A 15,134-nucleotide genomic window follows, 5' to 3' on the forward strand; every position below is an offset into this window, starting at 1 on the left:
TAATGGGGCCTCCTGCTGCTACCGCGCCACCGGAGCACAATTTCTGTTCTCATCCTGAAGCAAAGTTCTTAACCTGAAGCACTATTTCTGGGTTAGCGGAGTCTTAACCTGAAGCGTATGTAACCTGAAGCGTATGTAACCCGAGGTACCACTGTACTTCCCCCCCTCCCCCCCAAAAACAGAGACCTTTTTGTTGCGGATAATTCAGGTGGAAATTCCCAGGTATCAAAAAAGGCTATTTATGTATGCCACTATTATGGCTTGTGTTTTTGTTAGCCACAAAATGGAAAACGAGTGAGGTCCCAATGAAAGAAGAATGGCAACTTAAACCGATGGAATACGTGCAGCTGGCAGACTTAACTTACAGAATAAGAGAACAAGAAGAATATATGTTTAAAGAAGACTGGAAAATGTTTACTGAATACAGTGGTGCCCCGCAAGACGAATGCCTCACAAGACGGAAAACTCGCTGGACGAAAGAGTTTTCCGTTTTGGAGGTGCTTCGCAAAACAAATTTCCTATGGGCTTGCTTCGCAAGACGAAAATGTCTTGCGAGTTCCTGCGGGTTCCCCCCCCCTTTTTCTAAGCCGCTAAGCCGCTTATCAGCTGATCCGATAAGCCGCTAAAAGCCGCTAATAGCGCTAATAGCGCTAATCCGCTAATCCGTCAATGGGCTTGCTTCGCAAGATGAAAAAACCGCTAGACGAAGAGAATCACAGAATGGATTCTTTTCGTCTTGCGAGGCACCACTGTATATGAGTGAAAATTGTGTACATTTCAAAACATTGGCAGCATTGAGATAAATTCAACAGTGTAAATAAGTATTGACGGATGTAAAAATGGAACACTGAATGGTTTAGTTTATGTAAAATATGCAGGGATCTATGGCATGCAAATTGAACCATGGAAGGAGAAGAAGGGAAGTCGCTGATATTTTAAGGTTGTTCAAATGACTATTCTAAAATGTAAAATAGAAAAATTTAATAACAATTATAAAAGAGAGAGAGAGAGAGCAGCCCATATAGTTCAGCATTTTGTTCTCACATCTTCAGAACATATTGTATCATATGCAGTAGATGGGACCAACAGCTCTGTTTTTATTTTATTTTTTTGGCTGCCCATGGCCGCCATTTTGTGCTGTCACCTGTGGCACTTTTATATGAGTACCGGTGCCTTTACATTTGCAAACATATACAGACCAACCATCATTGAGTCATAGAACTGCAGAGCTGGAAGGGTCCCCGAGGGTCATCTAGACCCAACCCCCTGAAATGCAGGAATCACAGCTAAAGAATCCCTGACAAATGGCCATCCAACCTCTGGTTAAAAACCTCCAAGAATGGAGACTCCACCACCTTCTCAGGGAGTCTGTTCCACTGTCAAAAAAACCCTTACCATCAGAAAGTTCTTCCTGATATTTAATCAGAATCTCCTTTCTTGTAGCTTGAACCCATTGGTTCAGGTCCCAGCCTCCAGAGGAGAAAACAAAATCTGCTCTACCCTACCCTTAAGACAGAATTTATGAGCAAAAAGAAAAAGGGAAGGCTTTCCCCATTTTCCTCCCTTACTGCAGAGGAATATTTGAGGTCACTGGGAGAGTCAAATGGCTTCAGGATTGTTCTCCTGTACTATTTCAGACACATGGTTTATATACTTATGTGTCAGGAGTGTGTGCAGGAGCCGGGCCCTGTGACCAGTAGAGCTTCGCAGGACTGGGGCCTTCCTAAGTTTGTTCTGGAGATGCAAGGTGTGGCTGCACAGGTGAGGCCGCTTGGTAACTCACTGCACCTGGTGGCAAGCGCTGGGAAGGAATATAAGGTCAGCATTTTCCCTTTGGATCTTTGCCACAGCAACTCATTTCCTGCCTTGCTGCATTTGGCTTCTCGCTTCCTGATCCTCGGACCTCGGCTTCGTGACTCCTTGCTTCTTGACCCTTGGATTCTTGACTTCGTGACTCCTTGCTTCTTGACCCTCAGACCCTTGACTTCATGACTCCCTGCTTCCTGACCCTCGGACCCCTGGCTTCTGGACTCTCGTTCCTGCTCCCACCCCGCCATCTTGCCCTCAGTCCCGATGTCCTCAGCCAGGATTTTGATCGCCTGTAGCCCTGACCATGACACTTATGTGTTTGCCTTGTAAATTTTATTTATATATTTGAGACCTTAAATTCATGACACTTATGTGTTTGCCTTCTAAATTTCTGAATATTTTACTTATATATTTGAGACCTTAAATTCTTATAACAAGGGAGAAGAGGTGGTGGAAGAAGATTGGAAAAAATTTAAAGACTACTTGCAGAAATACTGTAAAATTAATGAATGTTAAAGAGATGTTGGATTGAAAACAATGTGGTATTGGTAAAAAGATTAACAAGAGTATGTAAATATGGATTGATAATGGTGGAAAATATATATTTATAATAGGTTAAGATGTTGAGCAAGGACAAATGACAGAGGGTAAGAACTTGCTGAATTAAATATCTGAATTGGAATACAAAAAGGGAGGTGTAAGGAGGTCAGGAAACTAGTAAATGAAGTATAAGATATGAAAATATTGATTTCTTTCTTTCTTTTCTTCTTTTTAACTGTTCTCTATTTTGTATTTTTCACGTGTTTTGTTTTTGTATATTTGTAGCTTTTTTCTTTTATTAGGGTTATTCTTTGTTTACATTTTTTATGTTTAAACTTTGAAACTCTTTATTGTTTGTAAAATTTTAATAAATATTATTTTAAAAAATAAATAAATTCTTATAACAAGAGGTTGAGGAGAATTAACTAGGACACATTTCCCATGCCTTTCTCCTGACGCTGGTCATCCTACTAGGTGACCCAAGCAGCTTCAGTGCCAAAACCAGGCCTAAACCCCAATAGACAATCAGTTTCCTCAGGGAGCACCTGGATCTGCTCCGTGACCACCCACTCATGAACCTTTCCCAAGAAGAGGAGATTAGCAATTGGCTGGTAATCACTAAAGACTTTTCGAATGCAGGGAGGGGTTTTTGATGAGTGGTTTGCAGAGATGGCCGACCCCCAAATTCCAACACTCGCCTGCTCTGCTTGTTTCCAAGTATAAATAATATAAAAGATAATACACTAATGCCGTGTATGTGTGTTTTTTAAAGAGAGAGAAGGCAGCTGGGTACCCACCATCACAGCCTGCAAGTAATGTCCCGAGAAGAGGTTCCAATGGTTTTTTGAAAGCTAACTGCTAGCCCTCCATCAAAAATAATACTTCTGCTTGGTAAAGAGCTTTCTCCCTGTGCAATAAAATGAGACTTACTGTAAAGATTTGTTCGGAAGGTTGAATGATTCTGCTCAGGGTACAGCTGTTTGTTTTACTGCACTATGCACTACATACACATTTAACTACTGAACGGAGAACATATTGCTGGCATTTAAGGTATTATTATAGACACAGTGGTGTAATTATGAGCGGAGGAACCAAAGGAAGGGGGAACAGGGGGAGGTATTGCAATAACTACCTCCCAATAGCATGAATTAGAGATGTGTGCATACCAAAAAAGCCCTGCCTGCCTTAGATCTTCAAATGCTGTGAAATTCCAGCACATGGGTGCACAGTCATGCTATATTGCATTTGGTTTTAGAGGTCAACAGGGAGGAAAGTGATGAGCCAAACAGCAACAAGACATAAGGACATAAGTAGATCCCTGTTGGAATAGTCCAATGGCCTGTCTAGGCCAGGGCCAACCCGATGCCTGTGGGAAACCCACAAGCAGAGCCTAAGAGCAGACACTCCAAGTTGTCGGATTCTCAGCCTCAGTCAGAGGGAACTGGCCATTCTCCAGGCACTTGGCTTGAGATCCTGTTGACCTCCCCGTCTGCGTCTCCCGGCAGGATACAGGCGAGGTCACTATCGGCGATCCCACTCAGCGGGAGAGGGACACACCTCTCCTCCCTCCTCCCTGCTTCCCTCAGGGAGGGGAAAGAGACAGACAGAAATCTATTTACATGTCTTTATTTCTATCATTGCAGCAGTACAGAGAAACACGTCTGCACTCTCCAGTCTCCAACAGTAGAGAGAACAAACTCCACCCCTGTACTTCCAGTACAGGTCAGATGACACTCTGAGCTAACATCCGGTGCTCAGAACAGTGAATAGACTGCCCCTTCATTCCCATGGTACAGTCCCAAACATCAACATCCTGTTTTGCTTTGCAGACACCCGCAGCACGCTCTCGCATTGCTGCTTTTTCCTGACACAAGTGTCCGTAATTTCAGGGACAGTCCTGGATTTACAGAAGCCGTCCTAGTTTCTGACTTGCTCCCATAATGGCCCACTTTTCCTTAGGACACCCCTATTCTCATCAGAGAAATGTTGGAGGGTATGAAGTTATCCGATCCCCCAAGCCAAGGAGATAAGTAACTATTCAACCTTTGGAAGACATCCGAAGGCAGCCCTGTATAGGGAAGTTTTTTATGTTTCATATTATGGTTTTTATTTACGTTGGAAGCCACCCAGAGTGGCTGGGGCAATATAAATTTTGGGGAATATATAAATAAATGCTTTGAGGAAGCCCCAACTCAGGATGAAAGGGAGAAATAAGGGAGGGCATGTTTTGCAAATCCTGTGAGCAACTCTCACCCAAAAAACCTATGTCCCCACTGTGGAAGGATCCAGAACTGGCCTCTATAGTCACTTACGGACACACTGTTAAGACAATATTCATGGAAGACAATCTTACTCAGCTATGAGTGATTGCCAGAGAAGAAGAAATATTAATGTTGTTGTTGTTGTTGTTGTTGTATAAAGGTAAAGGGACCCCTGACCATTAGTCCAGTTGTGACCGACTCTGGGGTTGCGGTGCTCATCTCACTTTACTGGCCGAGGGAGCCGGCGTACAGCTTCCGGGTCACGGGGCCAACATGACTAAGCCGCTTCTGGTAAACCAGAGCAGCGCACGGAAACGCCGTTTACCTTCCCGCCGGAGCAGTACCTATTTATCTACTTGCACTTTGACGTGCTTTCGAGCTGCTAGGTGGGCAGGAGCAGGGACCGAGCAATGGGAGCTCACCCCGTCATTGCAGGGATTCGAACCGCCAACCTTCTGATTGGCAAGTCCTAGGCTCTGTGGTTTAACCCACAGCGCCACCCACGTCCCTTCTTGTTGTTGTATAGGACATTCCTATTTTCATTGAAGAAATGGCAGAGGATATGTAAGAGCAACCAGCCATCTTCCCGCTTCTGATGCCCAACAATTGGTATTCCACCACGAATTATTCCAACATGGAACCACTCTACATTGCAAAGGATTCTGGGAGGGGGAGGAGTCTCGAGTTGTACAAAGTTCTGATTGAACTTGTTTGGTTTTGCTGTCGCTCTGCGCTTATGGCTGTAATAAGATTCTAAATTAAGTTGTGTAATGTTCCTTTTTAATAGGGCTGTATAAATAACCCAACAAAATTTTTAATGAGTAGAGAGGACTATCATAATCTATCATTAATTTAATTATATAGATGATTTTCCCCCACCCACCCCCATATGCTTGTATTTTGGGAGTCGGTCCACTAGACATGTGTGGAAGCTTCTGATTTTGAACAGTGTCAACCATCATCATTAGCAGTTTTATAGATCTTTAAAACCTTTTGTGGAATAAGAGACCGGGAATACATAATTCTGAAGCAATTTTCTTTGAGGTCGGTAAAATAATAAGCTACTGGCTGGTGATGGGGAAGTTTTCAAAATAATTTATTTCAGACATCTTCAGCAGTCATTTCTACCACCAACACCCCTTCCCCTTACAGATAAATATTTTTTCCTGTTTGGTTTTTAAACTCTTATCAAAAAAAAGAACATATCTGAACATTTGAAGTTGATTTATATCAGTTAGTCTATTACCCCAGAAGAGGTGGGATGGGTCAGATCAGCTTGCTAATATTTACAAAAAGTGGAATGGAGAGCTGTAAGAAGGGAGGAGAGCAGTAGCAAATTGGCAAGGTGGCATTGCTTAACCAGCTTCCAGCATTAACAAAATTTACTGCATAAAAATGGAATTAAATTGTATAATGAAAACGGGCAATAAATACATTTTTTTCTTGATTTTATTATTTCATCATTTTTCAAACTGCTTTGAGGTTTTTGTATTTATTTATTTATTTTACAATCAAGTGATGTGTTGATTTTATGAAACAAATAAACATGAAATTGCACTTTCCCAGCTAGAACTTCCCCACACTGGACAATTTCAGAAATAGCAGTGGTTGTTCACTCATAATGGACTGGCAGCTAACCCAGAAATAGTACCTCGGGTTAAGAACTTTGCTTCAGGATGAGAACTGAAATCGTGTTTCAGCGGCGCGGCAGCAGCTGGAGGCCCCATTAGCTAAAGTGGTGCTTCAGGTTAAGAACAGTTTCAGGTTAAGAACGGACCTCTGGAACGAATTAAGTACGTAACCAGAGGTACCACTGTATGTTGGAAGCCGCCCAGAGTGGCTGGGGCAACCCAGTAAGATGTCTAGGGTATAATTAGTAAAATTATAATTACGGAATGGGATGTCCCTATTTTCATTGGAGAAATATTGGAGGGTATGGTAGACGTGCACCATAAATAGGTGGCCAGGTGAAGAAACAGGTGCCTCTCAGAGGTTACTGCACTACAACTTCCATCATGCTGGTTAGGGCTGATGGAAGGCGGAATTCATCAGTATCCAAAGTGCCACAGGTTAGCCAGCCCTGCTGTGGGCTAATTTCAATACCAAGTGGCCCACTTTTGGCTGTGTATACACCACACCGTCAAAGCGCATTTGAAGAGCACCCTTTCCCTCAAAGATTTCTGGCCACTGTCATTTTACCCCTCACAGAGTTACGATTCCCAGCAACCCTTAACAGATTGCAGTGCCCAAAATTCTTTGAGGGAAGGGCTTTCTATGGGGTTCCAGGATATATTCAAGATTCACGGACACTCGCTCTCCTGCACACATTGTCCTAGAGTAAGTCTAAAATGCTGTGTGAAGAAAACTTTGGGGGGGGGGCAGGAGCATAGTTTCTGGTCGGCCAATCTCATATCAACGCTTGCATACCACTGGTGGTTTTACTGCTGAGATATATATACCGTATTTTTCGCCCTATAGGGTGCACTGGCCCATAAGACGCACCTCATTTTTGGGGGGGGGGGAATGAATAAAAAAAAATTATTCCCCCCCCCCAAGCCATGGGGCTGGGGCGGAGGAAGCCCGAGCTTCCCCCGACCCCAGCCCCCAGAATAGGCTATCCGCCCCCAGAATAGGCAACTCCCGCCGGGCGCGCAAGGCTTGCGGACACCTGCGCGAAGCACTGGGCGTCGTCCGGAGGGCGCTCCGCGCTGCAGTCTGCCGCCCGCAAGCGTTGCGCGCCCAGGGGAACTCCCGCCAGGCGCGCAAGGCTTGCGGATAGCTTCCTGAAGCCTGGAGAGCGAGAGGGGTCGGTGCTCACCGACGCCTCTCGCTCTCCAGGCTTCAGCGAAAGCCTGCATTCGCCCCATAGGACACACACACATTTCCCCTTCATTTTTGGAGGGGGAAAAGTGTATCTTATAGGGCGAAAAATACGGTATATATAAAATCCCTGTTCAGCTTCAGCAGGTTCTGAATGGCTGTGAAGGTCAATGAGCAATGGGAATTCTGTCCTTATCTGATGCACAGACTGAGGCTAGTAAGGAGATCCCGAAGCCCAGGTGCCTGTAGTGGCCTTCGGGGGTCTGGTGACCACTACAGTTGCTTCGATCTATCCAATGCTTCCATCAATGGCAAAAAAATGTATGTATGAACTGGGGTTATCATTTAAATTTATACAGTGCCTTGAATACTGTGAACAATATTGCCCTGATTCAGCATTTACATTTTTCTTTGTCGAACTGAGACACGTTGCTGCGTAGATCCTCCTCCCTTTTTTATTTTATTTCATTTTATTCTCTTGGTGGGTTTTTGTTACTTTTTTTTTTGGTCAAAGCAAACTGTAGCTAGGGATAAAACGGATGGCTCAATTATCTTGAAATCTTGCCGTTTCACACCTTAGATCCGCAACAGCGGTTGCTAGTCGACTTGCGACTTCTCACACTGTTGCCTGGTGTGACACCCCTGTGGTATTTAACACTGACATTTCAGCACCTCCTCTCCGCATCCCTCCTTTTAGTCCGAGAGTGCTTAAAATATCATCGCTAAAATTACATGGGGGGGGGGAGAGGAAGGGAGAGACATAACAACCTTGTACCAAGCACATCAGCAATACAACCGAGCAAAGCGTGGAGCAATTCCCCCAGAAGCTGCAGCCGAGAGAAAGTTCTTTGTGTCCAAACAGAGATCTATCCATGCTACGGATGGTACTTTTTTCCCCTCCATCCCCGGGTTCTCAGAAACTTTTCAGGCAATTACTTCCCCAGGTACCAGGGGGCCTTGATCGCCCAAAGGCCACACCACTCATTTCCGTCAATGTCTGGGGCGCGTTGACACCCATTTTGAAGTCCCCGGCAAGATTTCCTCTGTCTGGCCTCTTGATTGAGATCACGTAATTGCAATAATTAAGGAAGCTCACCTCTGGATATTATCAAAGTGACCCACCCAAACCTAAGTCCATATGGTTGGAAATAGCTAATGAGTCAGTTAATGTACTATGTCTAGGAGAATGTGGGCTCCGTACGGATGGCACAGGAGTGTAATTTACCAAGGCGGTGACTGATTAAGGGTTTATTCCCCCCCCATTTCCGCGCCACCCCCTCCCCAAGTGGACAATTGTTAACGTTCTGTGACGCGCTGCGAGTTCAAACTCCTAAGCACTTTTTTCATGTGTGTTCACACATTTGCAAAAGGAAGTGAATGTGACCGTAAACAACACCTGTGACCTGGGCTTTTTAAAGATGTCTCAGTTGATTAATTGATTGGCTTGTGCATAAATTTGCATATGAATACCATGATCGTTCTGAAGGGGTGGGTGGAAACGGTTGTTCATTCATTGTGTTGCTTCAGAAGAAACATCCTTGCCCATGCGAGTGGGGAAAACATAGAAACATGCCTTGGACATGGTCATACCCTAACCCTAACCCCAGAGTCGTCCACGACTGGACCTAATGGTCAGGGGTCCCTTTACCTTTTTTAAGGAAAAGTGGGGCATTCTGGCATCAAATCAGAAACCAGTACGGCTTCTCTAAATCAGGGATGTCCCTGGAAAATAGGGAAACTAAGAGAATCTCATATACTGCACTGTTTAGAAACACTAGATTCTAAAACACTAAGGGAGACCAGGGAGAAAAAAGCCCGAGCAGAAACCTTTTAGGCAATTGAAATATCTGGATTTATGAATAACACTGAGATTCCTCCCCCACCTCACAGCCTTATCCTCTTTGTAGGGAGAAGCCGTAACTCAATGCAAGCAGTAGCAGTGCTGCCATCCATTCTGTGCAGACCTTTGAGGTCTGCAGCTGACATTAGTGATGACGACTGGACCTAATGGTCAGGGGTCCCTTTACCTTTTTTAAGGAAAAGTGGGGCATTCTGGCATCAAATCAGAAACCAGTACGGCTTCTCTAAATCAGGGATGTCCCTGGAAAATAGGGAAACTAAGAGAATCTCATATACTGCACTGTTTAGAAACACTAGATTCTAAAACACTAAGGGAGACCAGGGAGAAAAAAGCCCGAGCAGAAACCTTTTAGGCAATTGAAATATCTGGATTTATGAATAACACTGAGATTCCTCCCCCACCTCACAGCCTTATCCTCTTTGTAGGGAGAAGCCGTAACTCAATGCAAGCAGTAGCAGTGCTGCCATCCATTCTGTGCAGACCTTTGAGGTCTGCAGCTGACATTAGTGATGACCCAAAAGCCAGCATACTTCACTGATGACTACAGATTGTCATAAAGGCATAAGCGGCGCTGGAGGTCAGAGCTATTCTTCAACAGCAAAAGGGAAAAAAGGGAAAAAAGGGAAAGGACCAGTCTCTTCAGAGAGGCAAGAGCTTTGCAGTATAAAAATAGTGGTGTTGCAAACAGGAAGGGCACAGACCGCAGGGTGTGGGGTGGAAAACGACAGGATTGCCGTTTTTTCTCATTTCGGCAAATGATTGGTTTGTGCTTGGATCTGCTCCTTTTTATAAAATGATAGGCTAGGTGTTCAGCTGCGTATTTCCTATTTAAGCTAGAAGGAGGTCTGAGTATAATCGAAGGGACAGCTGCATTTTCCTGCCTTGCTGGGGGTTCGACAAGATGATCCTCAGGGTCCCTTCGAATTATGGTGCTGGAGGAGACTCTTGAGAGTCCCATGGACTGCAAGAAGAACAAACCTATCCATTCTGAAGGAAATCAGCCCTGAGTGCTCACTGGAAGGACAGATCGTGAAGCTGAGGCTCCAAGACTTTGGCCACCCCATGAGAAGAGAAGACTCCCTGGAAAAGACCCTGATGCTGGGAAAGATGGAGGGCACAAGGAGAAGGGGATGACAGAGGACAAGATGGTTGGATAGTGTTTTCGAAGCTACCAGCATGAGTCTGACCAAACTGCGGGAGGCAGTGGAAGACAGAAGTGCCTGGCGTGCTCTGGTCCAGGGGGTCACGAAGAGATGGAAACAACTGAACGACTAAACAACAACATAAGGCAGGAACAGGTTCATGGTTAAGCTATGGAACTCTCTCCCACTAGAGGCAGTCATGGCCACCAACTTGGATGGCTTTGAAAGAGGATTAGACGAATTCGTGGAGGAGAGGGCTACTGATGGCTACTAGCTACAGTGGCTCTGCTCTGGCTCCAGAGTTGAAGGACAGAATGCTTGTGAACATCAATTGCTGCAAACAGCAGGAGAATAAGCTCTTGTGCTCAGGTCTTGCATGCTGGTTTCCCGTAGGCATCTGGCTGGTCCACGTCTGATCAGGATGCAGAACTACATGGACCACTAACCTGGTCTAGTAGGCCCTCCTTAAGTTCTTAATTCACTGTCATGAATTATCTTAGAAGGCTTTAGAAGACTACAGTGGTACCTCTGGTTAAGAATTTAATTCGTTCTGGAGGTCCGTTCTTAACCTGAAACTGTTCTTAACCTGAGGTACCACTTTAGCTAATGGGCCCTCCTGCTGCCGCTGCACTGCCGGAGCATGATTTCTGTTCTCATCCTGAAGCAACGTTCTTAACCCGAGGTACTATTTCTGGGTTAGCAGAGTCTGTAACCTGAAGCATATGTAACCCGAGGTACCACTGTATTAGATGAATTCATGGAGGATAAGGTCCGTCTCAGAAACTACAACTGATCCAGAATGCGGCTGCTAGACTGGTGACCAGGAGCGGCTGCTGGAACCATATAACCCTGGTTCTAAAGCATTGACATTGGCTCCCAGCACAATTCAAAGCCCTAAACAGCCTTGGCCCTGTATACCTGAAGCAGCGTCTCCACCCCCATCGTCCAGCCCAGACACTGAGGTCCATCTCCGAGGGCCTTCTGGTGATTCCCTCACTGTGAGAAGTGAAGTTACAGGGAACCAGGCAGAGGGCCTTCTTGGTAGTGGCACCCGCCCTGTGGAACACCCTCCCTTCAGATGTCAAGGAGATAAACAACTTTCCAAAGACATCTGAAGGCAGCCCTGTTTTGGGAAGTGTTTAATGTTTGATGCTTGCTGTGTTTTTATTACGTGGGAAGCTGCTCATATCCCCCTCCTCATCTGGGAAAGGGGTGGGAAAGGCCCTTGGCTCAGTGACAAAAGCATCTGCTTCACATATGGCAGGATCCAGATTCAATCCCTGGCATTTGCAGGTTTGGCAGGGAGAGATCCTGTCTGAAACCCTGGAGAGCCCCTGCCTGGTAGCTGATGTCTATAGTAGGTAGAGAGCAACAGTCAATCCTTGGAATGCGTACCTAGGTCTCTGGCAAGCAAGCATCACATTCATGTCCCTTTTTAGGTTTACACTAAAATCACCCAGAATGAATGCCAGAATGTGTGAAGTGGCTCTGATTTAAAGACTCATTGACTTCCCAACAGCCCTCAGAAAGCAACAGGAAAAAGAGAAGCGAAAGCAAAAGAGCAGGAATCGCCTGATAAAGCTTCTGTCCAAGTGACTCATTTGGGTAATGATGCAATGAAAGTTAACCACTTTCTGTTCCCCACTGATTTCCGCAGTAGACTGAAGCGTCTACTAAAAACAATGGGAATTTGCGCTTAACCCTGACCGGATCATGCCCAGAGCCAATGAAATATACTCAGAGTTGAGTGTGGATTTCATGCTCTTTATTCAGCTCATAGTAGTGAGGAATGGAAGTTCCCCCAAAATATCTGCTTTATATACATTATTTACACAATGGGCCGCACGTGATTGGCTAATTCCAGGATTCTCCTATAGGCCAATCAGGTTGCAGATTCACTTCCACCTGGAGCTGGATTGGTTTGGGTGGCTCCTGTGGACCAATCAGACTGCTGCATTCTGAATTCTATTGTTCTAGGACCAATCAGACTGCTGCATTTTGGATCCTATTCAACTCAGCATATAATACCCAACAGTTTTGATGAGGAGCTTCTTCTATGTGCATTCGCCATCCTATCCATGTACTCCACCCCTTTCTTTTAACTATAGGCCTTATTATCTCAACCCCCCCCACCACCACCTTCTTCTTTCAAAGTCATGCCTGAAACCCTGGGAAGTGTGCTTAGGATGGCAAGTACAGTGGTGCCCCGCAAGACGAATGCCTCGCAAGACGGAAAACTCGCTAGACGAAAGAGTTTTCCGTTTTGGAGGTGCTTCGCAAAACGAATCTCCAATGGGCTTGCTTCGCAAGACGACAATGTCTTGTGAGTTCCTGCTGGTTTTTTTCCCTCCCCCCTTTTTCTAAGCTGCTTATCAGCTGATCCGATCAGCAGATAAGCCGTTAAAAGGCGCTAATAGCGCTAATCCGCTAATCCGTCAATGGGCTTGCTTCGCAAGACGAAAAAACCGCTAGACGAAGAGAATCACAGAACGGATTCTTTTCGTCTTGCGAGGCACCACTGTATGTGATGCAGCCCTCTGGCAAAGGCTGATGTGCACATCTGCATGGTTGATGTTTAGGGACTCTGGGAAAGGAGACAATGAACAATAAAACCCAATCTCCAAGGAAGGGAGACTTCCGAAGACTTTTTTTGAGATGATGGAAAATATGGACTTAATAGACATATGGAGAACAAGGAACCCTTTGGAGAGAGAGGGAACTTTTTTCTCCCAAGCAATGATGACCTGGACCAGAATTGACCAAATTTGGATTACTAGTGGGATGGCTCCAAAGATCAAGAAAATAGAAATCTGCCCAAAAACCTGCTCCGACCATAAGGCCCTGAAGATGGAAATGAAACTTACAACAACTGGTCAATTCAGATGGAGGATGAATGACACCCTGTTTCGAGATAAAGAAATCCACATGAAGGCCCAAAAAACCTTAAAGGACTACTTTGAAATAAATCTAAAGGCCGATGTGGAAAAAAGACTGATCTGGGACGCAAGTAAAGCTGTGATGCGAGGATTTTTGATTCAACAAAATTCAATTAAAAAGAGAAAGCTGGATGAGAAGAAGGAAAAGATTTTGGGAAAGATAAAAGAAGGAGAGAAAAAACTAAGATCAAAACCGAAGTCCCAGGAGATTTTGAGAGAGATTAAGTTATACCAAACACAATATATGGAATTGATGAACCAAGAGATTGAATGGAAGATAAAGCAAATGAAACAAAAGACATTTGAATCGGCAGATAAATGTGGCAAACTTCTGGCATGGCAATTGAAGAAAAGACAGAAATTAAATACAGTTACAAGCCTAGAAGTGGATGGAAAGAACATATCTAAACCCAACGAGATTAGAAACTGCTTTCTGAGTTATTTTAAAAAACTTTATTCTCAAGGACCACAAAATGAAGAGGATATAGATAAATTCCTTAACAAATATGGATTACAAAAAATCTCTCACCAAAGCAAGGTGGACTTAAACCAGAGAATAACAGAACAAGAGATAGAGGGTGCCATCCAAGACATGCAATTGGGCAAATCTCCAGGGCCAGATGGACTGACTTCCAGATACTACAAATCTTTGAAGGAATGGTTGGTTCATCCCTTAAAGGAAGTCTGCAACGAGATCCTAGAGGGGAAAAAGGCACCAGAATCGTGGAAAGAAGCGTATATTTCACTCATATCAAAGACAGAGACTGAAAAGACTCAACTTAAGAACTACCGCCCAATATCATTACTTAATGTGGATTACAAAATTTTTGCAGACATTTTGGCAAAAAGATTTAAAAGAGTGTTGATGGAGAAGATTCATAAGGACCAAGCAGGCTTCCTCCCGAAAAGACACTTATCAGACAATGTAAGGAATATAATAGACATTTTGGAATTGCTTGAGGTGAAAATTAACGCTAAAGCAGTGCTGATCTTTGTGGACGCGGAGAAAGCCTTTGACAATATCTCTTGGAGTTTTATGAAAAAGAATCTTCATGGGATGGGGGTAGGCCAAGGATTTGAGAACGGTATGGGTGCGATATACTCTGAACAAAAAGCCAAGTTAATTGTAAATAATGTGATAATGGAGGATCTTAAGATAGAAAAAGGAACTCGACAGGGATGTCCAATTTCCCCATTGCTTTTTATTTCTGTTCTGGAGGTGTTGCTGAATATGATTAGAAATGACCAGCAGGTTAAAGGTGTACAGGTCGGAGACAAACATTATAAGTTAAGGGCATTTGCAGATGACTTAGTATTGACCCTACAAGAGCCAAACACTAGTACGAAAAGGGTGTTGGAGATAATTCAACAATTTGGCCAGGTAGCTGGATTCAAACTGAATAAACAAAAAACTAAAGTCTTAGAAAAAAACTTAACAGTCATGGAGAAGGAGAAATTTCAAGAAGAGACAGGTTTGACAGTGGTTAAGAAGGTGAAATACCTAGGGGTTTATTTGACATCTAAAAATTTGAACTTGTATAAGGACAATTATGAAAAATGTTGGTCAGAAATTAGAAAAGATCTAGAAATATGGTCAAATTTGAAACTGTCAGTGTTAGGCTGAATTGCAGTTATCAAGATGAATGTATTGCCTAGAATGTTATTTTTGTTTCAAACCTTGCAGATTCTTGACAAGATGGACTGTTTCAAGAGGTGGCAGAGAGACATCTCGAAATTTGTCTGGCAGGGCAAAAAGCCCAGAATT

The sequence above is a fragment of the Podarcis liolepis genome (genome assembly GCF_965112155.1).
Source record: "Podarcis liolepis genome assembly, chromosome: 3".
NCBI lineage: Eukaryota > Metazoa > Chordata > Lepidosauria > Squamata > Lacertidae > Podarcis > Podarcis liolepis.